Source organism: Eschrichtius robustus, chromosome 4, assembly GCF_028021215.1.
Source record: "Eschrichtius robustus isolate mEscRob2 chromosome 4, mEscRob2.pri, whole genome shotgun sequence".
In the NCBI taxonomy this organism is placed as follows: domain Eukaryota; kingdom Metazoa; phylum Chordata; class Mammalia; order Artiodactyla; family Eschrichtiidae; genus Eschrichtius; species Eschrichtius robustus.
This window is the reverse complement of record NC_090827.1, coordinates 32,929,056-32,952,698: the sequence shown is the minus strand read 5'-3', so window position 1 is coordinate 32,952,698 and position 23,643 is coordinate 32,929,056. Positions and strand designations below refer to the sequence as shown.

General features: G+C 37.4%; 1 protein-coding gene across 1 annotated transcript in view; it reads left to right on the top strand.

Annotated features, from left to right (window-relative positions):
• The window catches only part of RNF150 (ring finger protein 150), a 244,582-nt gene that overhangs the window by 75,474 nt on the left and 145,465 nt on the right, over nt 1–23,643 (top strand). The window lies entirely within an intron of this gene.

Below are 23,643 nucleotides of genomic sequence, written 5' to 3'. Positions count from 1 at the left end.
GAGCAGGCAAGGTCCCTGCCCTCTTCGAACTTACGTAATAGGAGAAATACAGACAATAGAAAGTTTGACAGATAAATACATAATATACATTGGCAGGTAATGATAAATGCTATAGGGAAAAAAAAGTAGGTAGGGTCACAAGATAATGAGTGGTATGCTCCTTTAGGTAGGGCTCTCAGGGAATACCTCTCCAAGAGGTGATACTTGAGCCCAGATCTGAAGGGAGTGAGGGCACGAAGGCTGGCATCCAGTGGGGAGGCGCCTGTATAGCCTTACAGATTTTACACCCAGCATCCTTCTGATTGGCCAGATGTTTGGACTAATTGGTTGTTTCCCAAAAGTATGCCAGTCGTTTAATATTTTTCATATAACTTCTGGCTGGGCCATGTGAATATATGGGGAAAATAGTGTTCTAGATGGGAAGAACAGCAAGGTCAAAGCCCTAAGCCAGTGGCTAGGGCAGGGAGAGGCATGACATGGAGCTCTGATGCTTTCAGGAAAGCTCTCCCGAATATACACGCTATTATCTAACAATGCCCATTTACCTTAAAAGGTTGTCATTCACTGAGTGTGTGTGTGAATGTATAGTGCATGTGTATGTATATATGTGGATGTACGTTTGTGTGCAATTATTACACACATAAGTTTGCTCATTGCCAGTGAGAAGAATTCTCTCTCTACAGAGACATCAAATATACCACCATCGAATATTATACTCATCAGTTTTAGAGTCACATATTTCTAGAGAGAAAGGAAAATTGTAAGGGCTGAGTTTTGTCTTGAATATTTTCTCACTGAGAGGGATTCTTATACAAGTCAAATATCAGTGATCTTTCATAACTCCCTTTCTGTGCAGTCTAGGTCTAAAAACTCATAATTTCTTTTGGGGTTTCTTACAATCTAGAATATGTCGGCTGGAAAATGCTTTTCTCTGGGTTCTCTTAAATCTACCTATATAATAAAAAAGAGGGAAAAATTGAATTGTAATTATAAAAAGATTTACCTGTAATAAACATTCCAGATGCCACAACTAGTTTCATTTCTTTGTGCTCCCTTCTGTTTCAAACTTACAAAAATAAGTATATATAATTACACTATATTATGCATGTATGTATTTATGTGTGTATGTATGTATCTTTTGACTTTTAATATTTTTGTAAATACTTCTCCATATTTCTTTATATATACATATATATGTGTATATATATCTTTTTAATGGCAGCATAATATTTATAAATTTAAAAGTAATTTTGGTAACTTTCTCACACTCTATACAAAAATAAACTCAAAATGGTTTAAAGACTTAAATGTAAGACCTGAAACCATAAAGCTCCTAGAAGAAAATATAGGTGGTACATTCTTTGACACCCGTCTTGGCAATATTTTTTTGCATTTGTCTCCTCGGGCAAGGTAAACAAAAACAAAAATGAACAAATGGGACTATATCAAACTAAAAAGCTTTTGCACAGCAAAGGAAACTATCAGTAAAATGAAAAGGCTGCCTACTGAATGGGAGAAGATATTTGCAAACAATCTATCTGATAAGGGGTTAACAACACCAAAAAAACAACTCGATTAAAAAACGGGCAGAAGTCCTGAATAGTCATTTTTCCAAAGCAGACATACAGATGACCAACAGACACATGAAAAGATGCTCAACATCACTAATCATAAGGGCAATGCAAATCAAAACGACAGTGAAATATCACCTCACACCTGTCGGAATAGCCGTTAACAAAAAAGACAACAAAAGACATCTGTTGGCGAGGTTGTGAAGAAAAGGGAACCCTCATGCACTGTTGGTGGAAATGTAAATTGGTGCCGCCACTATGGAAAACACTATGGAAGTTCCTCAAAAAGTTAAAACTAGAACTACCATAGGATCCAGCAATTCTACTTCTGGGTATTTATCTGAAGAAAAGGAAAACACTAATTCAGAAAGATAATCATCCTTATCTTCACTGCATCATTATTTACGATAGCCAAGATATGGAAAGAACCTAAATGACCATCAAAAGATGAAAGGATAAAGAAGATGTAGTGTGTGTGTGTGTGTGTGTGTGTGTGTGTGTGTATATGTATATGTGTGTATATATACATATATATGTGTGTGTGTGTGTATATATATATGTATATGTATGTATGTATATATACATATATATGTGTATATATGTATGTATGTGTATACACACACACACACACACACACACACAATGGAATATTACTCAGCCATAAAAAATAATGAACTCTTGCCATTTGCGACAACATGGATGGACCCAGAAGGTATTATGCTACGTGAAATAAGTTAGACAGAGAAAGACAAATACCATATGAATTAACTTATATGTGTAATCTAAAAAACAAATGAACAGACAAAACAAAACAGAAACAGTCATAGATACAGAGAATAAATAAGTAGTTATTAGAGGGGAGGGGGATGGGGTATAAGAGAAATAGATGAGGGAGATTCAGAGGTACAAACTTCCAGTTACAAAATAGTCACAGGTATGAAATGTACACTGTGGGGAATATAGTCAGTAATAACATAATATCTTTGTATGGTGACAGATGGTAACTAGACCTATCATGGTGATCATTTTGTAATGTATAGAAATATCAAATCACTGTGTTGTGCACCAGAAACTAACATAGTGTTGTAGGTCAATTATACTTCAAAACAAACTCATAGAAAAAGAGATCAAATTTGTGGTTAGCAGAGGTGGGAGGTGGGGAGAGGGGGGATTGGACGAAGGTGGTCAAAAGGGTCAAACTTCCAGTTAGTTATAAGTTAAATAAGTACTAGCATTATAATGTACAACATGGTAAATATAAGCAACGTTGCTGTATGTTGTACATGAAAGTTGTTAAGAGTAAATCCTAAGAGTTCTCATCATGGGGAAAAATTTTTTTTGTTTTACTTTTATTTTGTATCTAGATGAGAGGATGGATGTTCACTAAACTTATCAAGGTCACCATTTCATGATGTGTGTAAGTCAGATCATTATGCTGTACACCTGAAACTTATCCAGTGCTGTATGTTAGTTATATCTCAATAAAACTGGAAGGGAAAGAAAGTTTAAGTAATTTCTATACAACTTCAGTAGATGTATGCATACATATATGTATATTTTGCATATATATTTCTACTTTTAATGATTTTGTAAATCTCCACATTTTTAAAAATCGGATTTATCCTCTTAGTGACAGCATAATATTCAGTTATATCAATTACACTCTAATATACATGGCTTTTCCCCCATTAACAAGCTTTGAAGTTGTTTACAGTTAGTTTTCAATGTGTCATACACATTTTAAAAATTATGTCCATAGATAATTAACAACCGGGGAGTCACTGAACATATTTACTGTCTTCTCATTGGCAAATATCTCTCCAGATAAATGCTATTTATAATGTCATCAGCAATGAATGAGTTTACTTATTTTCTACACGCCATCCCTGAAGACCCCTTAAAAAAGTTTTGCTGGAATATTCGCTGGTATAATTCCATTTATTTGTATTTCTTTAGTCATTAGCAATGGTTTTGTGGGGGTTTTTTGGTTTTTTTTTTTACTTTCTTTATTTCTTCTTTCATTAAATTTTTGAATCTCTTACCCACTTATCCATTGGGGTTTTGATGGTGGTCTTATTTTAAAATTTTTTTAATGTCTTAATTTAGAAAAACATTTCTTAATGTTTTTTTGTTTTACTTGAAATGAACGCTTTACTTGTTAAAACCTTTGTAAAATTTTTTCTCTTCCATTAACCTTTTTTTTCCTTAATTCTGTTGTCTTGACAGCTCTTATCGTTACCATTTTCCTCTCAAATGTGCCACTTCTTTTTTTCCTCTCTAAATCTATTTCTTAAGATTTTTTTAGACTAATGTCCTTATCCTTGATTTTGTTGGCTACACTTTCAATTGTTACCTCTAGTACTTAATGATAGACTATACTTCCTCTTTCACTATTAGCAAAATATAAACCCTTGAAATACCTAGCTTCTCCTTATTCTCCCCTTTGCTTCATACTTCTAAGGTTTTTGTCATCCCTTAGTTGAGGCACAACTGTTATTGACAATATTTCATAATACCTGTCTCTCAAAATAGGTGCCGACCATGAATAGCTGGCCTGGTGCTGCCTGTGGCTGAATATCAGGCCTGACTGCTTCTTTTATTTTGGAAGTCTGTTACTTCTGCCCTGGTTCTTAGATTTTATCAGAAGAGAGAGTGAGAGATGAGAGAAGAATTATGTTGATTTTCATCATCTTGTTATAGCTAGGTAGCTTCCACAAAGCTGTATGTATCAAAGATACTTTCTTCTTCATCTTCACAAAATTACAACAGCCAGTTCTTCGTCACTCACACACAGTTCTGACCCATCCGGGATGGCTGCATGCCAAGATGGGTCTTCTTGTGGGCTCTGTTCCCCAGTGGTCCATGAATATGAAATATTATATCCGTAACATTCCATCAGAACATAGCTGATTGGAGACCTTGCATTTCATTGTATTTCCAACAGCTTCTTTTAGCTTCCTGGGTAGCAATTGCTGTGAATTACCCTGCCACTCCTTCCCCACACATTCTCAGCCAAGTGATGGTGTATTACAGTAAGTAGATTTCACTGGTTCCATTTAAGACTTGGTTTTCCCTGGAGTATAAGATACAGCTTTATATGACATGGATTAATGAGCCCATGAAAGTGAACATAGGGTGCAGAGTAGATCTTGTTCTTTAAAGACCCTACAGAAAGTGGGTCATAACTCCTTGGTTTGGGTTTTTTCCTGGTCCTCTCTGTGATACCTTGTGTATCTCAGGCATCATCCTCTTATTGCTCTATTTGCTTCTCTTCTGGTTAATTGCTGGTAGGGGCTTCCTGGGTAGTTCTTTGTTACAAAAGTGACAGCTTTGACCACCTTTGAGCGACAAGAGAAAAAATGACATCCTGTGGAGATATAGGATACATTCAATTCATCGATGAAAAAACAATATACAATTTTAACAGAAGGAGCGATGGAAAGAGTCAGGGTACCTTTACCAAACAAAGATTGATGAGGCCCTTTTCAGGGTCAGTCTGTCTGTAGCCTTACTTGTCTCTGACTGTGATCCCTGGAAGACATTCTTGTGCATATGATTCAAGAACAAAGTCAATTGTATAAAGAAGTTTCTGGTGTCCATTTTAACTTAATTTGACATAATTTTTTTGTTTTGGGGGCATTTAAAAAAATCTTTATTTGGCTCCCATTTTGTCTTTTCTTCCCCAAGGTAAAATGATTTATAACCAATACCCATTGATATTTTACTTGAATTTATTTATTTACGATGAAAAGTTTATCCCATGAGTCTCCGTCTTTGTGTGTGTCTGTCTTTGATCAGTCCTGGGAATGTGCTCAGAGTTACCAAGCCCAGATCCTTGATCAGGACCAGCCTCTGCCTTTCTCTGCTGCAAATAAAAACCCTGTTGACAGTGGAGAGCTGTGGGAGTGCAGGAAGAGGTCAAAATTCCTTCAGCAGGAAATGTTGAAGGCATTTGACATGTTCAGAATACTGTCACGGCATTTTAACATAGCTAAAAACTAGCGACTTTAGAAAGCCAATCCCCCATTTATGTTTTTTGAATTTTTTTCAGATGTAGGCAAGCTGTGAAATATTAAAGCACACGCGCGCATGCACACACACACAAACACACACACACTGTGCTCCCATGAGCCTGAGAAACTCTGAACTGGACTTTAAAACTGAGTTTGAGTGTTTTATTGTGTGCTCTTTTAGTTGCGGGGTAAGGATGGACCATTTTTTTAAATTGGTGACTAGGGCAAAAGTTAGGATTTAAAAGGCAAAGAAAATGATAGGATCCTACAATGTACTGAAAACCAGGTGAAACAAACAAGATGTCTCCTTTTTTCCTTACATCTGTTTGTAAGGAATAACAAAAATACCTCCTCTTACCTAGGCCCAGGAATTATGAGGCCACATGACTGTACTGTCTGGCAGTAATTCCCTTACCAATGGAATAAATGTGGAGAAAACTGAGCATGATGAATTGCCTTTTGATTTGAGTTAATCTTCAGCTGGCAAAATACAAAATAAAAGTGGTCATGGGAACAGAGCAACACAGATGTTCAGAAGCTGAGGAAGCAGCAGTTTGAAAAGAATTCTTCATACGCCATGCTTCCAAAGATATGGAACCAATGACTCATCAAGTGGGAACTTCAATTTTGGCCCTGGTGGGTGTCAGTAAAGTACAGTTTTACGAAAGCAAAGTCTACTCTGCAGCTTCCTCCCAGACTTGTGGTTGTGTATTTCCTAGAATGCTTCAATAACAAGTTTATATAACTTGTCCCAAACTTTGGCAACCAAAGAATAGAGTCTAGACCAGCCATAAATGTGAGTAACAGAAAAGAATGCCTTCTATTTAAAGAGGAGTGTTAGTATCTGTTTAGGTAGGAGACAACATTTGAAACCTTTGTAGAAATGTAGCTCCCCCCAGCCCCCATCCAAAGTTATAAGAAAGAGAGACAAAACTTTATCAGCTATCAATCAGAACAAGCTGATACTTGATAACTTTTGCCTGTTGTACTGAATCCCATCTTAGGATCATAATTAACGTCAGCATTTTTGTAATTTTAAAATGTTCCAATTTCTATCCATCTCCTAAATATCTCCTAACCCTTCTCTTCGGCTTTCCTATTAAATCATTTTTCCTTTACATTTGTAATTTGTTTCAACTCAACCTTCCATGTGGAGACCTTGACCAAGAAATATGGTGTATCTGAATTTCAATTTCTTATAAAATATATTCTAAAGATATTTATACTTGAGGACTAGGAGAATCCTTTATTGGGATTATTTATCTAAAGGTGATTATAATAATTGATCAGGATAGCTGTATAAATAAAAATGGGTCTGTATACTTCATAGGTTACTACATCAGCATAATTGCTTGAAATCAGGCAAATCATTGACTTAGAAATGTTTAGAACCCAGAATCCAAAGCAGTGTGATTTGAATGGAGTCAGGCCCTAGTAAGGGTTCACTGAACTTAAGTAAGGGTTTGTTGTATTGAAGAAAATGATTTTGAAGTGCTCATCCAGTTTGTCAGGCATGCACACATTGGAGAGTGAAAGGGCTGGTGTGACCTTCCATTTGACAGGATGTTTCTGTGAAGTCTCCTATTTTGATTTAACAGTGTTGAATTCTAGTCCAGTACATCAGTGTTGGGAGTTCAAGTAAAGCTTAATGAGTCAGAAAATGGCTTGCATTCCTGGAACCAACAACACTTTTTAGCCAAATGCCTTTGTACAAGTTTCTTAACCTCTCAAAGCTACTGGTTTTCTTATCCGTAAAACGGGAATTCTATTGGGATGAATTTCATAATCATTAATAAAGCATTTTGCTGGCATTTTGCTAACATTATATGTTATGTGCACTCCTCCCCCCTTCCAAAAGCCATCCTCTGTGATATGTTTGCTCTATCACCTTAATTATGCATGCATCCTTTGGAAATGTGTAGGGTTACTTTGCATATGTGTGTTTAATTTACATAAAGACGAGAAGGAAATCTTGATCGATATTAATAGAATATATTGACTTCAAAACTACTACATGCCGCACAAGGATGTTATGAGGCTTAAATAGGATAATGTAAAGAACCTAAGTGCTTCTCAAATTTTGGTTGTTTTGGAGTCTCTCTGATCCTTCCAGGTACCCTTAACACTGTTGCATGTGTATTGAGGATGGGGAGATTATTTTACGGGTCTGAAAGCAAGGTTGTGGTCCATGAATCTTGAGTAGTATTTTCACTTCTGCACATAACTTTCACTTGGAGGATGACCTCTTTTGACTCTCCCTCGTAGTACAGAAAGGAATGATTACCAATCAAACCACTGTGTTCCTTGGAGTCAGAGACTGGCTGGTAATTGAGCCACCCAACCAATGTTCAGCCATTCCTATCAAAGTAGCTTCCCTTCCCCTTATGCCAACCTTCAATTTTCTACCCTCCTAAAATAACTTAATTCTGCATGAACACCCATAGCTAGTCTGGTTAACAGTACAAGAGAATAGACGTCCAAACCTGGACTCAGATGCCAAGAATGTATTGATAAGAAGAAAGTGTTTACATACGTTTAGTCTCCCTGTGCAGAACTTCTGTACACAGGATGTTAAACCTCATGTATCATGTGAATTTGACAGGGAATGCCTAGAATCGGACCTCCTCTTTCTAATATTACTGAGCATTTTGGAACAAATGTTTTTGCTTAGCTATTTGTAGGAGTGATGAATACTCGATGAATTCTTGCATATAAAAGTGACCCATTGTCATATTAATAGTAAACTTCTAGAAACACTTCTTTGCTGTCATTTAGGTGTGGCCTGGCATCTTGCCTTTACCAGAGAGACTCAGAAGTCAGTTCTCTGTGCGGCTTGCCCCTCTCCTTCACAAACACACCAGGTTTTGTGTGTCCTAAAGCCTGCACTCTCTTCTTTGCTAGTTACCTACCTAGATCTTGGGAAGATTTCTAGTTTTCCTTTCCAAATGGGTCTGTGTTATTTATTTGCAGGGTCACTGCCCACAAAGGAATTATTTATATATTTGAATGTTTTTTTACATACTGATAGTCAGATTGTATTTTCCAATAAAAAGTCAAAAAGCATTTCCCCCAAATGACTTGATCACTGAAACGCATTTTCGGTCTGAGAAGAGATTGTCATACAACTCTACCAAAGTCTTCCCTGAAATGTTTACCCCTCCTTTCAGTTTACCTGGAAGAGTTTACTGAAGACAAGGTTCAGAGACTTCAAAAACTTTCCTGAGAGTGCTTTATGTGTGTGCCTTTGAGGTGGATGTAAAGAAAGAAGGACAGACGCCACCACCCCTACCAGCCCCCGGCACACACAGAGGAAGGGAGGGAGTGAGGGATGGAGGGACAGAGAATGAATATATGAATATCAGAAAAGGAAGTTGAACATCTGCGCAAGAGATGAAAATCACTACCTTCGATAGAAATTACCAGTTGCCTCTGATTTTTATTTTTCAGTTTATATATTCTGGTATTGGGTTTTCTGTTTTGTAGTTACTGGTAGCAATTGCTGATATCTTTTGCCATCCTAGAGCTTTTAGGATTTGTTTGCTTTAGGACATAGTGAAAAATCAAGAATGCAGTCATGGGGCCAAATTGCATTTTTTCAGACTCATCTCATTCTTGCATAGAAAGAGCCTCAAGGGAAGAAAACCAACTCAGCAAACTAGCTGAACTTTGAGAAAGTACCCAGTTTTTGAAATGCCTCAGAACTTTGGAATAGTTTGTTCTTTCATAATAATGTCAGGGGCATTTGATGTCGAAGTAGAGAGACCTGGAGGTGTTGAACTGCCCCTTGTTTAATCTGGTTAATTTAAAAATTAAAAATTTTGTTTGTCTTGAACAATCTAATTCTTTAGATAAAATGAAGCTCACATTTTATGCAGTGAGACTGACAGTCTCCAAATGCACAATGTTTCCTTCAAGACGCTGTTAAGTAAATTGAATTTCTCTGATTCACTGGAGGTTGTTGGGTTTTATTGATTTTTTTTCTCACTTTATTATAGGCAGGTGAACTGCAAATGTCAACTGCCAGAACATATCCAATAAATACCTGTTTAATTTTTACTGATGATTTAATATTCTTGAATCATTAACTTTTCATAGAGAAAGTAGATATCTTTCTAGTATGAGCTCCATTGAGACCTACAATTATATACATCATTCTTTAGTTATCAAGATATACCTTCATGAAACATTCTTTGCAAATAAGTTAGATCTTATATTATCTGTGGGGCCTGTCATTTCCTAAGAATGAAGTGCACTCATCAGAGACTTACTTCTTGAGATATAGTTCATGGTAGCTCTGCAGATGGTCCAAGGCTTAATGTCATATATTACTTATAGTATTCATCTATGTAATATACTGTAATTCATCTATATAATATAATCTATACATTTGAAAGCTTTAATCAGTTCTTTTCTATTTTCTTACATTATAGTTGATTTAAAGCACATATCATCTTATTGGCATCTCCTCAAAAGTAGTTATGTACTTTCCATTAATTCTGTGGTGGTTTTCTTTTTCTTAATTTTTCTTCCCAGTGGCAAGCAAAAGTAATGCATGGAACTTTTTTTTAGTGCTAAAACAGCCCACAAAGGAAATATGTTTGAAAAATTCTCCTGGTCAGAGATTTCGAATTGTATTTTACAGAATCTTGGCATCTGGGGACTTTGGGCCAGGTGCAGCTCTGTATTTATGTGAGAAGTATAATTTTTTGTAACGTGGGTTTGAGTGAGGGTATTATTTCTGCATGCAGTTCCTCTGTCGTCCTTTGTTTGCACTTACTCTCCCTTTCTCCCCTGCTGAGCGAATCACCCACTAACTTTAACGAGTGAAACTGGTCTTAGGTTATCTCTTGCTCCATACCAATGTCTAGAATGTTGTGCTCCCTGTTTGGATCTCACCTGCTTTTCACTGAAGAGATTCTTGAGGGATATCTTCCTCCAATAGGTGTTCGCAAACCACAAGCAGGAGAAGTGCAGGGAGTTTTTCCAAGCACCTCTACTTTGTTTTCTGAAACTGCTATTCCCACATTTTGTTCCCACCCACTGCACAGATGCAACTTGGGCTTTTGCATCCTTCCTAAGGGTAGACAGTGTCTTGGGTGGGCTTGGGTACCTATTATAGGGGCTCAACTTCCTGAACTCTGAATCTGTCATCCACATAAGACCTTCAAGCCACCCCCCAGAGCCTCCTCCCTTCTCCCCAAGGGCTTGGCTATTGCCCATGTCTTGCTTCTGATCTTCTCCCTCCTCTGGTTTTGGGGGCCTCACTTGAGGCCCTCAGCCCGTACGTAGTAGGAAAAGGTGGCCCCCATTCCTGTTCATTCTTTCTGCTTCTGTGGCCATGGTCGGTGCTTCTCCAGGTTCCTCTTGCCAATCTCGTACTGTTTTAAGTCGTTTCTATGCTCTTACTGCCATCAAATGTGAACAAGATTCTTTTGAAAGCTGTTATTAGGTCCCCAAATGTCAATCCATTCGGGCTCCTATAACAAAATACCACAGAGTGGGTAATTTATAAACAACAGAAATTTAGTTCTCACAGCTCTGGAGGCTGGAAGTCCTAGATCAGGGTGCCAGCATGATAGGATGAGGGCCCTCTTCTGGGTCGCAGACTTCTTGTATCCTCAGTTGGTAGCAGGGGCTGGGGAGCTCTGTGGGGTCTCTTTTATAAGAGCACAAATCCCATTCATGAGGCTCCACCAGGCCCAGAGGCCCCACCTCCTAACACCATCACGCTGGGCGTTAGTATTCCAGTGTGTGAATTTTGGAACACAAACATTCAGACCTTAGCACCAAAAGAAGCTGCCAGCTCTGCCAATTTTTCAGCCTTCTTTCTTGATTTCTTGGACTAAGTCCTCTGGACAAGGTAGAAGATATTTAACTGGTGCCACCAAATGTCATGTTCTAAGGAATATCCCAGTGTATAGCACACACCCCAACTGTCTCCAGTGTGTTTCCCAGAGATGGAGAGAAGTCTTCATTCTCCCTCTTTGGGAATTTTATTCTGGGACCTGAAAATTAGCCAAACATTCTCTTCACCTGAAACCGTGGGGACTAACGCGACATCCCAGATTTCTCAGGGTAGGGGTCCAAAATAGAGTGTCCCTTCTCTGCATGTGTTACAAATAGAATTTAAATTCTATAAACTCTAAATACTTTAACTTAGCAAATAAACAATTATTTATATTTCAGCTTGTTAGTATATATGCTTGTTTGCGTGTTTGCTAAATCCCTCTAGCATAGATATATCTAGGTGGGAACTTAAATTTTGTTAAGACTATGGTTAATTCTATATGTGTACAGGGGGCCCACTAGCATTTACATTGTTAATCTTCCATTGATGTGTCCTTTCTTAGACGCTACACAAATGGCATTGAATTCCGCTGATACCAGCTTTCCCAGGAAAAATGAAATCAACTTTTACAGCTGGAAGTAATTTAGTCCTTGGCATTGAGCTCCTTAACTTTCTATCTTGGGAAAAATGCTTTTTTGATCTAACAGTCTATTGCAAAAATGGTTCAGGCTTCTGTTTACATGATGAAGAAAGAAAATAAATTATATTATTTTATTGGGAAACTGGGACTAAACGCCTTCAAAGTAATTTGGAAATTCCAAACCTTGAACTATTTCATTTCCTTCAGAGGAAAATGCAGATCTGATATTCTCATCAGACTGTTTATGTTTTCTGTCTTCTTCCAAATTCTCGTAATGAAATTGATTTCTCTTGTTATTAGCTTATCCGCACATTAAACTTTTCCCTGTAAACACTCTCCTTGGTCTCTTAGTCTTTCTAAGTGATGAAGTATTGACATAAAGTAGGGAAGTTTAATTTATGCTGGCTGTTTGCGTGATCTGCGCTACATTTAGGGGCGCTAGCTTTTATGCTTTCTAAAAAGCTAAGGGATGATTTAGTAGGAAGATGATGAGTAGAAGTGATCTTACTTACAAAAAAGAAAAAACCCCAAAAAACAAAAAACCTTAAGTGGAATATCACTTTAAAAAAAAAAATAGGGGCTTCCCTGGTGGCGCAGCGGTTAAGAATCCGCCTGCCAATACAGGGGACACGGGTTTGAGCCCTGGTCCAGGAAGATCCCACATGCCGCAGAGCAACTGAGCCCATGCACCACAACTACTGAGCCTGCACGCCACAACTACTGAAGCCCGCGTGCCTAGAGCCTGTGCTCTGCAGCAAGAGAAGCCACCGCAATGAGAAGCCCGCACACCGCAAGGAAGAGTAGCCCCCACTCGCCACAACTAGAGAAAGCTAGCGTGCAGCAACAAAGACCCAATTCAGCCAAAATTTAAAAAAATTTTTAAAAATAGAGTACTGTTAACATGGGAGTAAATAAGGACAACCGGCCAGTCTATAATTTCTTCTACAACTACCGCTATATAGCATTTCTTCTTATGTCATATTAAAAAACTGTATGCAGGAAATAAATGAGATGTTGATTCATCTGTGCTAAATACTGGGTCGAGGCCAAAAGCATGGGAGAGTGAAAGGCTGGGAGTGAGGCTGGTGGAGTGCTTGTTGGAAATACACTCAAATCAGCTGTCCATGACATGCAGCTCTTTTGCACTAAGGGCCTTTTAGGTGAGATAGATAGATAGATAGATAGATAGATAGATAGATAGATAGATAGATAGATAGATAGATAGATATAATTAAGAATATGTTTATTTTGTGCTGTGCTGTTTGATATTAGGATATTCTTTTGAATAATTTCTTTTTTAAAAAATTAAATGTGACGTGAGCAAGCATTATCAATATTTTTCAGGTGAAGAGTGGATCTAGGTATATGTATAACTGAATCACTTTACCGTACACCTGAAACTAACACAACATTGTAAATCAACTATACTCTAATATAAAATAAAAATTAAATTTAAAAATATTTTTCAGAAAAATGTATATATCAACAATTCTAACAAAAATGCTGCACTTGGGATTTTCCTTAACAAAACAGGAATATAAAAATGGCCAGTTCACTATAGAGATTCACTAACCACCTAATGGTTTTCCCTTCATGGAACCAGTTGATTCTCTAACACACATTTAGCCTTACTTACAGGTTACTTCCCAAAATGCAGGAGTCTTTCTCAAAAACTTTCAGAGATATAGTATTGCCAACAGAACAAAATCCAAGTACTCACTGAGGAGCTGTTGTTCAGTGGTACAGTTTCTGTTTTACACACTGGAAAACTTCTAGAGATTTTAACCCCAAAATGTGAATGTATTTAACACTACTGAATTGTACACTTAAAAATGGTTAAGATAGTAAATTTTATGTTGCATGTTTTTCACCACACACCGAAACATCAAATACTAAACCTAGCAGTCAAGGGCAGTCGTGATCTGGCCCCTCCACTGTCTTTTCTAGCTTCATCTTTGTTCATTCATTCAACAGATCTTTTCAAGCACCTATTATATGCCAGAAACTTATAAAGTACAGCAATGAACAAGACAAGCACAGCCCCACATGCAAAATTTAAAATAAAATATTGCCAGAGTGGAAAGGGCAACCATATGTTTGTTTTTGTACCTTATGCTTTTGCTATTGATCTTTAGTATTCTTCATACATACTTCACATACCATACATACATACCAAAATACATTGCTTTCGTTGTTTTAATATTTTTATATTTAGTTTACATTTAGTTTTAAATTAAATTTATATATAAATGTGTGTTTGTTTATATTTAATATTTATTTCTATTTAGTATTTATTTATAATATCTATTATCTTTCCTTTTTGACTCAAGGGTTTAGTTGCATACCACTGAATGCCATCCATACTTCATTATGAGTATCACGTGTACTTGGACTTAGACTCCGATGAATCAGTGCAGGGATGTAGCCTTGAGGAGAGTAATTAATGAGGGTCACTGCCTTGTTCTGCCATGTTCTGATAACTAATATCGTCTCCTGAAGCAACAGTGCCATTTTATGGGATTTAGATTTCTCTTACCACTTGGGGCTTAGGAATACATGCACTTTTCCGCATTGATATTAAATGCATAATTAACTTCTGTGTGTCCTCATCTCCATTCATCTACTAAGCATTCCAGGGCATTCTTCATAGAGTAAACTGTACTGAGGACTCGGGTGTTTCTGACCTTGAAGGCTGTGAAGGTGAACAGTTAGCCGCAGCAGAAAGGACCTCTGATTTGGAGCCTTTTGTGTTCTGGCTCACACTAAGAGGACTTGTAAGATGGGCCAGGGCCAGGTCCTCCATTCCCCAGAGCCGGCGTGGACATCTAATTCGAAGTAAACATTTTCAGTTATGTCCCTTTTTTCTTTTAAACTTTCAGCTCCATTGAGGTATAATTGACATATAAAATAGTAAGATATTTAAAGTGTGCATCTTGGCGATTTGATATATATTGTGAAAGAATTCTCCCCATCTAACTAATGAGCATCCATCACCTGCTTAACTTATTCAACCACTTATTCATTCATCTGTTTCTTGGTGAGAACATTTAAGTTCCACTCTCAGCACATTTCAGTTTTGTCCCTTTATTGTTCACTCAGCTTTAGAAGGAAAAGTGCCTGACCACCTCAGAGTTATTAAAACATATTGGAGCTATGGCTTTTTGAGTTAAATGGTGGAGAGTTGTTGAAAGTAAAAGATAACTTTCATTACCTAAAAGTTGCTTTGATCAGATGAAGAGCAACTAGCCCTGCCTTTGGGAGCCATAGCGTTCTAAGGGACTTTTCATAACTGTGGTTTCCTAGACTGGCCAAAAGGACTGTGTTTTCTTTTGTTTATAATTTTTTTTTAAGTTTTTAATTGTAATAAAACACATAACATAAATTTTACCAACTGAACAATTTTTAAGTGTACAATTGAGTAACATTAAGTATATCTACATTGTTGTGCAACTGATCTCTAGAACTTTTTTATCTTGCAAAACTGTAATTCTGTACCCATTAAATCATAACTCTCATTTTCCCCTCCCCACCCCGCTCCTACAAACCACCATTCTGCTTTCTGTTCCTATGAATTTGATTACTTTAGATACCTCATACAAGTGGAATCATACAGTATTTGTCTTTTTGTGACTGCCTTATTCAACTTAGCATAATGTCATCAAGGTTCATCCACGTTGTAGCATGTGACAGGATTTCCTTCCTCTTTAAGACTGAATAGTATTCCATTTTACATGTGAGTGTGAGTGTGTGTGTGTGTGTGTATACACCACGTTGTATATATTCACTCATCCATCAATGGACACTTGGGTTTCTTCCACCTCTTGGCTATTGTGAATAATACTGCTATTGTCATGGGTGTGCAAATATCTCATCAAGATCCTGCTTTCAATTCTTTGGAGTATATACCCAGAATTGGGATTGTTGGATCATATGATAGTTCTATTTTTAATTTTTGAGAATCTGCCATACTGTTTTCCAAAGTGGCTGCACCATTTTCCATTCCCATCGTTGGTGCACAAGAATTCCAATTTCTCCACATCCTCGCCAACACTTGTTATTTTCTGTTTTGTTTTGTTTTGTTGATAGTAGCCATCCTAGTGGATGTGAGGTGAAAATGTGGTTTTGATTTGCATTTCTCTAATGATTAGTAAAGTTGAGCATCTTTTCATATGTTTGTTGGACGTTTCTATATCATCCTTGGAGGAATGTCTATTCAAGTTCTTTGTCCGTTTTTCAGTTGAGTCACATGGTTTTTTGTTATTGTAGTTCTTTATATATTCTGGCTATTAACTCATCTGATATTTGATTTGTAAATATTTTCTGCCATTCTGTGGTTTGCCTTTTCACTCCGTTGATTGATAGGACTAGCTTTAACATTTGATGCCATTATTTGTGAAGGAATTATCTTTGACTGATCTGCTGATGTATGACCAGTCATTTTTCCTGCCCAAATAAGTACTAACTGTGAAGTCCAGTTCTATGTCGTGTTAAGGTTATCCAACTTCTATAAAACCAGTAACAACAGTAAGAGCAATGTTTTTAAACTTTTCTGTACACTAAAATTTTAATTTAAAAAACTTACCAAGAATGAAATATTGCCATTTGCAGCAACATGGATGGACCTAGAGATTATCATACTAAGTGAAGTAAGTCAGACAAAGACAAATATTGTATGATAGCACTTATGTGTGGAATCTAAAAAAAAAATGATACAAATGAATCTATATATTGTACAAAACAGAAACAGACTCACAGACACAGAAAACAAACTTACGGTTACCAAAGGGGAAAGGGGAGGGGCAAGGGTAAATTAGGAGTATGGGAGTAACAGATACAAACTACTATACATGAAAAAGAAGAACTTAGCATCTTCCTTGTTGTAACTACTAACGTGAAAAGAGTTAAAGGGTACTCTGATTTAAAGCTTTTCATAAATTGAACAAGAGCTGACGAAGGAGGTGCAGAGAGGCTGTTTTGCCCTATGTCTTGTATGCCTGACCCTGAGTCTGTGAAGGAGGATGTCTGGTGTGTATTGTATAGCCTCTCCAATGGTATTTGAGAAAATATAAGCTATATCAGTAGAGACGATCTGGAAGATACTTGGAATTGCAAGGGGATAGAGCTTGTTTCTATAAATCATCAAGGAAATGACATACTAGGTAACCAGGATAGAATCCAGGGAAAATGTTTGCCTTTTGTTTTCAATGAAATATGTGCATTCTATGGTTTCTGAAGAACCTTTTATCTAAGGGGATATCAATGTGTTCACAAGTTATATATAGTCAGCTTCTCCATTAAAATGCAGCTAGCTCTTGGGTGACTGCAAGAATAGCTATGAAAATATCTAGGCCACCCATTCTTAGAATCAAATGCTTCCTAATTACTTGTGGAGAAAGCAAGTAATTGTTAATGATTATGGCATATTTTAATATCGATAAATGATATTGGTTTTGGTAAATCTTCATGTTATTTTTGATTGCTGATTTCTGAATCTTTCCTAAATTAATGTCATTGTATCAAAGAAAGTCCAATAAATAATTGGTTACCTTCTAGGGTATGCGCTCTACTGGCAAGGATTTTTTATTTGAAATGATACTTTCACTGTTAAAAAACATGAAATAAAGTGAAGTGTCAAGATTACCTTTGGGAATTTTATAGTGTTTTAAATTTAAGAAGCATTCATTTTCACCATAATCCCAGCACCAACCCTAAGGTCCAGAGGCTCAAATACTCAACAGTTCTTGCTTGAAAATAAATTGCAAAATCATAATCGATATTTAATTTTAAAGGATATTAAAGAGCATGGTACTGCATTATTGCTTTCTTTTATTACTTTGTTTTTTAGTGCTCTCTCCTGACAGTAAAATTCACACTCCATTTATCTAAAGAGCCATAAAACTGGAATTTCCTAAGAGCACTGTATGTAATGATAATGGCAAAATTCCAGAAACTTCCAGTGAGGAACAGGCTTTTATTCTTTTTTAAACTGTCAGGCTGTTGGCAAAAGCAAGCGCTCTAGTTAAATGACTAAGCAAATGGTTTCTGAGACATGCCCCAGTCCTTCAGAAGGATCCATAAAAAACATCTGGCTGAGTGACCGAGCACCATTTGTGGCCATGCATATCACAGATTAATCATCAAGAATTCTAACTAATTCCAGCCACTACCTCTTAATGAATGCCAAATGTGAACCCATCAGGCTTTTTTTCACATGACATCAGTGACATTTGAATGGAGCAATTGTCTAGTGCTCTAGGCAGTAATATGATTAATTCCACAGAGGGGCTTTGGGGTTCCAGCTGGTCCCAACACTGTGTACTCAGTATGCAAAGTGAGATTTCAACAGGGTGTCTATCAGTAGCCAAGTATTCTCAGCCTTGTCACCATCATCTGTTCTATTCTAGCTTTATGATCCTGTCAGATTGACAGCACTAGATGTACATCTTGATCAAGCAGGAGTGGACCAAAAAATATTCTAAGCTCATTAACTATCTAATGATCTTTAAGAATGCTAGTGCAGGGAAGATTAAAAAGCTGTGTCTAGTCTAGTGTCCATAAATGAGAGACTGGTTAAAGCAATGGGAGTATATCCATACAATCCAAACAACGGGGGCAGGGCAGAATGCTCTGCTCCATTCAGTCATTCAGGGACCAAGGCTGATAGAGACCTCACCTTCCTAATTACATGGCTTCCAAGGTTGCTCTAGGTGTCGACATTCAGCCAGCAGTTGGGAAAAGAGAGGGAGGATGAATGTGGGAGTTTGTTGTGGACCAGGCAAGGAAGTGACTCATATTCTCCTGACCAGGACTTAATCACATGGCCGTATCCAGTTGCAAGGGAGGCTGGGAATTGTAGTCTGTGTGCCAAGACGAAGAAGAAGCAGGTTTAGACACTAGCTACCCAGCCTCTGATGTAAAAGTGATGGGAGCTACGTAGAAGAAGAGCAGAACTGAGGCATTTCCATGTATAACAGTATGTGTGCACGCGTGTGTGTGTAATTTGAACAACGTGACTATATGACCTATTCAAAAAATAAAAGACGTTTTTCAGAAAAAGTAGTCATTGTCTGTAGAACACTTAGGGCCCTTATCCTCAATTGTACATCATGTATTCCAGAGGATTTTGTCATTTATCATGGCTTATGAGCATGCTCTAATTCCTTTTGAACCAAACTGTTTCCAGAATCAGGGGGAAACCTCTCCATGACCTGGGTCCCTCAGTTTGGGAATTTTGTTTTCCTCTCGTCTCAGCTGGGTCGCCCACTAAGGAGGAATGATTGCATGATTAGCTGATAAGAGAGAAGTTAGCCTTGTCTGTGTTTAACTAGGGGAAAGCATCCAACCCTGACCCTAGAAAGTCACTGTAAAGACTCCCCCAAATCTGGCCTAGGGAGCGGCAGCCATAGTGCGTCATAGCTTTATAGACCACCTTTGAGACGCAGAGCCATTACATCTCACGCCCCTGCTCAGATGTCTTCAAGGCTTCATACTCCTTATTATTGCGAGACCCAAACTTCTTAGCCTAACAGATAAGATTCTGATCTGATGTTTGCCTGTGTTTCCAACCTTCCATCTTGCCAAGTCCTTTGAGTTTTCCCTATGACTGAAACCAGAGTTCCTCACACTGATATTCCACAGCAGATTTTTCTGGGAGGCATTATCAGGTGTGGGGTAGACAGAAAGTAGTACATGAGCAAATACATTTGTGAAGGATTATATACTACATCCTCTCTTGGGAGTATGTATGTATTGAAAACTTTGAGAAGCTCTGCAGCTTAGACACTTGTTTAATTTTGTTCATCCTAGGATTTACAAAACTCAACTGAATGCAGAAAATATATCACATACCCCACCTAAATGTCCCTGGGCACTGATACACAGAACATCAAGTTGGAAGCTACTGCTCTCGACCCGTGTGGTCCAGTGTGTCACCGCTAATCACATGGAACTGTTGTGCACTTGACATGTGTCTCGTATATTTCTGTGCTGCTCTAGGATTCCTTGTTGATTCTTCCCTGAACGTTCTATGCAGAATAAATCATACCTTCCAGCATACTCTCACTTTGTGTCTTTTCTCCATGTATCATAAATATTTGCCTATGTTTCTTATTCATCAACTATATGGTTTTTTCCTTGATGATTGGTTTGTTCATTCTAGGGATTGCAGGGTCTAGTATGTGCCTGACACATAATGTTACGATTGGGTTTACTTTGTCCACTCTTTCTTCTCTACATATTTTAAAGATAAAAAAGTATTTCAGGGACTTCCCTGGTGGCACAGTGGTTGGGAGTCCGCCTGACAATGCAGAGGGCACGGGTTCAAGCCCTGGTCCGGGAAGATCCAACATGCCACGGAGCAACTAAGCCTGTGTGCCACAACTGCTGAGCCTGCATGCCACGACTACTGAGGCCCACGCGCCTGGAGCCCGTGCTCTGCAACGAGAGAAGCCACCACAATGAGAGGCCCACGCACCACAACGAAGAGCGGCCCCCGCTCGCCACAACTAGAGAAAGCCCGCACACGGCAATGAAGACCCAACGCAGACAAAAATAAATGTAAATAAATAAATTTATTTTAAAAAAAGTATTTCAGTTTTTTTTTTTTATTTTGCTCTTAAAAATTTTAATGCATATATGACTTATAAAGCTAATAAGCATCCTGTTCTCAGAAGAAACTTGGAACATTTTAACTCCAGTCATTTCCATCCCCTATTCTTGTTTCTTTAGGTCTGTTTTTTCTTATATTATCAAATAAATTGTCATAATTATTATTATACCTGTTTTAAACAGTTGATGTTTGTTTATATATAAACCCATTTTTACCAATTTCTTTATTCATCATTCCTTCTCTTATCTCTTTTTTTTTCTTCTGGGTTCAGTTTTCTTCTTCCTAAACAATATGTTTTCGTACTATGTTTAACAGGACGTTTTAGTGGTAAACTCTAAATCTTTGCCTAAAAATACCCTGAATTCAACATAATTTTTAAATGATAGTTTATCTAGTTATGAGATTATAGATTATTTTCTTCCAGTTTACTAACATTTTCTTCAAACTGGGTCTAAGTAATTATTTAACCCAATTATTGAGGGGTTTTTTTTTAATTGAATGACTACTTATCATTTCAAGTACAATTTGGTTATTTGTCTTAATCTGCCTGTTTTTTTTTCATGATCTTTGTTCTTTTCTCATGTTTTTGCTGCCTTCTTTTATGACTTTAATATGTTGGGTGTATTTATTTTACAAGCTCTCTTTTGATATTTCTTTTATGAGAATTTCTTGAGGAAGTCTAATCCTGCTATTTGTTCTGTCACCTAACTCTTGCCCCAGATGTACTGTTTTCTCATTTGGTTTATAATTTACAATTGTGAACTCATCTTTGATGGTGGGCCCTGGGATAAGGGTGTACCCCCACCATGAGATATTTTGTGCTTACTTCTGCACCCAGTTGCATTTCTGGGTTTTACTGGAACATACATGTTAGTTTAAATTTGAACCCTAAGCCTAAGTGGGGAGAGACCCACAGATATGAATTTTTTTCCCAAATTATCATGATTTATTAATGTTATTTTAAATCCATATGTGCTTCTAAATTAATTTAACTTCCGTAAGTTAAGCATTTGGCTGTTTTATCTATATCCCTAGAAGTTTCTATTCAAGTTGGCTGGAAAACATTGTTTTCTATATTCTTTTTTTATTGAGATATAGTTGATTTACAATATTATATTAGTTTCAGGTGTACAACATAGTGATTCAGAGTTTTTGTAGATTATGTTCCATTTATAGTTATTATAAAATATTGGCTATATTCCCAGTACTGTACAGTATATCCTTGTAGCTTATTTATTTTATACATAGTAGTTTGTATCTCTTAATCCCCTACCTCTATCTTGCCCATCGTACCTTCCCTCTCCCCACTGGTAACCACTAGTTCGTTCTCAATAAGCATAGATATGACTTTTGAGAGACTTTTAAGATTCTTTTCCCTATTTATCCTTCTTCTCCTATGATTAAGGGAGAATTTTTTTCCAGATTCAGTGTTTTAGTGTGGGAATACCATTCTCTATTCCTATTGCTAGAGATGAATCTCAACTCCAACTCATGTCTTGAGCATCTCTGCCAAGCCTCTTTTTTTGTTACGTAGAAGCCAAACTTTTCAGTTGCCTAGGACCAACCCATTGGCAGTTCAGGTACCACCACCTCCACCCTGTCTGCTTTTGGGTTCTGGATATTTTCCTTATGGTCTTACAGTACTAACTATGCGTCTCAAAGAGTAGCTGTTATATTTTAGCAAGCGTTTCTTAGGATTTCATAAGAGATACGTTTACCAGCTAACTATTCTGCCACATTGGCATAAACTGAGGTCTGATGCATGTTAAGTCTGATGTATGGACAAAGTATGAGAACTTTCTGGCAGAAAGAACAAGCAAACGAGTAAGCAAGGCAGGAAGTCGCAGAGGTGGTTTGTTATTGTTTGGTTTGTCTAGAGAGATGCTGTCCAACTTGTTAGCCACTAGCTCTGTACGGCTGTGGAGCACTTGAAATGTGGGTGGTGAACAGAGACAAGCTGAAAGTGTAAAATGCAAACTAGATTTTGAGGACTCAGTATAAAAAAGAATAAATAAATAAGATGTTTACATTGATAATCTATTGAAATAATATTTTGGATATATTGGGTAAAACATATTAAATGTCACATTGTTTAATGCAGCTACATTTACATTTTATTTGACTCCCCTGTTTCTCTTGGCCAGCTCTAGAGTACATTGTAGGTACACAATAAATATAGATTGAACAAAAGAAAATACTTAGTACACTCACATTATCTCTCCTTATTCCCAAACTTGCTGCATGATGGGTCCCACAATATCTACAGACACTTCCCATACTTCATTTACTGTGGATCAGATTCCTGCATCCCAGGAAAGTACAAGGTGAGAGGATAGAATTTAGTTCTCTCCAGGTGGCAAATTTAGATGGAAAGTAGTCGAGGGAAATGAGTTTAGATAAATGCTTTTGACAATCACTTGAGTAGAACAACATACCCATCTTTGGTGATAGTCTTCCACATTTTTGTCATGCTTTGTTTTGGTGATGTAGAAGTTTGGGCATAATATATCATGAAAAGCACTTAAGGAATCTCAAGAATGCAATAAAAACTTTCTCAACTTGATACTGTTTTCTTCTCTGACATGTTAGCCAATCTGCTTCCCTGAATCAGCTCTCATTCATCAGTTGTGTGTACAGAATGAAAAAGAGGGCGCTGGGATATAGAAAACACCATACGTCCAAAGTATTTATTCCATACCAGGATGTTAAAACTTGCTTGGTCGTAGAATAGTATTTTGCCTTCAGGATGAAAGATGAGCTGTAACTGGCAACGTCAGACAACCGAACAAAAAGTTTACAAAGGCACCACCTCACTCCCATTCCCATCTACATAGCCATGTGACATTTTTAAGGGTGCTTTGCCTTATTTTGCCTTTGTCACTCTATACATTGCATAATAGCCCCTCCAACAAAATCCATATGTTCTTTTTCTAAGGGGAGGGGTAGTGAAATCATGAAAGAGGATCATAATCGAAAAGATCCGAGGTCTAGAGAGCTATTGTTCCACCAGCCTGTAAGGATAA